Genomic DNA, 1,652 nt, shown 5'->3' with positions numbered 1-1,652 from the left:
ACCTCCTCTTTCTTTAGCATTTTGTAACACTTTGTGCTTAATTCACGTTTTTTTTTACCTTTCCACACAAATGTAGATATATCTTTATGCCGTTGTTTAAATGGAGCATCAGTTGTCAAAACAGGTATTGTGTGAAATAGAAATAGCATTCTAGGTAAAACATTCATCTTAATCACAGAAATTCTTCCCAACGATGACAATTGTAATTTTTCTCATCTTAACATCTTTTTTAATTTCATTCCATGTCTTAATGTAATTATTTTGAAACAACATACAATTCATATTTGTCAGATTAATACTCAAATATTTAATCTTGTTTTCAATCTTGAAACCCATTTTGTTCATCAATTCTTCTTGGTCTTGTATCTTTATGTTTTTTGTTAACATTTTTGTCTTTTGTTTATTAATCTTAAAGCCAGCTAATGCACCAAATTCTTTTAGTTTTCTCATTAAAATCCCCCTTCAAGGGATCTTCCAACACCAACATCAAATCATCTATGAAGGCTCTCAACCTATAAGTCTCTTTTTAAATTTTTGCACCCATTATCCTCTCATCTTGCCTTATATCTCTATTCAAGACTTCAAGAACTAAAATGAACAAAAGAGGGGATAATGGGCAGCCTTGTCTTGTTCCCTTTTGTATCTTTCATGGTTTTGTTAAATCTCCATTAACAATGATTTGTGCTTTCTGTGAGGTATAAATCAGTTTTACCCCTTTTATAAAGTTCTCTCCAAAATTCATGTCCTCCATAGCTTTAAACAAAAAGGGCCAATTTAAGTTGTCAAAAGCTTTCTCTGCATCTAGAAAAATTAATGCCATTTGTTTTTCATCTTGCTGTTCCAAATACTCTATAATGTTCAGCACTGTTCTGATGTTGTCTTTTAACTGTCTTTTAGGTAGAAATCCACACTGGTCTTCATGAATAAATTCTCATAGTATTATTTTTAGTCTATCTGCTAAGTCTTTCCAAGACTCTGGCATCGCACCTTCCTGTAAAATAGAGTTCCTCATATTTTGGAGAGGTTGTAGAATTTCATCCTCAAAGCATTTATAATAAGAACCCAGTAGTCCATCTGATCCTGGTGCTTTACCTGGTTTAATCTTTTTTATAGCTTCAGAAACTCCCAGTATTGTTATAGGTCTGTTCATGAACTGTCTTTGATTCTCTGTAAGCCTTGGCAAATTCTGCTTTTTTAAGCAGTCATCTATTTTTTCCAAGAAAATATCCTGTTCTTTATACAAGTTAGAATAATACTGATGGCAGTTTTTTGGTATAGTCACATTATCCATTAATACAGTATCTCCCTCTTGAAATTTCAGAATCATCCTCTTTCTCTTTTCTTAATTTATATGCCAACCTTTTCCCTGGTTTATTTGCAAATTCAAAATTCTTTTGCCTAGCATAATTCATCTTAATTTCCAATTTTATCACTGTTAGCATGGATACCTGTTGCTGTACAAGTTTAATTTGATGTGAGACTACTAAACTTTCCTGGTGTTTTCTTCAACTCTTCCTCTTTTCTTTCTATTTCCTCCAAAATAGCTTGCATTTTCTCTTGGGTCTTCTTTTTAAGTTCAATGTTATGCTGGAAACAGGCAATTTTCCTGATAAAGTCTGAATTATACTGTTGCTTGAGACAAGGGAAGGATG

Source organism: Python bivittatus, unplaced genomic scaffold (genome assembly GCF_059951505.1).
Source record: "Python bivittatus isolate LINGU-HERP-01145 unplaced genomic scaffold, Pbiv_v1 ctg000080_np1212, whole genome shotgun sequence".
NCBI lineage: Eukaryota > Metazoa > Chordata > Lepidosauria > Squamata > Pythonidae > Python > Python bivittatus.
The sequence above is the reverse complement of the archived record's forward strand: the minus strand, read 5'-3'. Positions refer to the sequence as shown.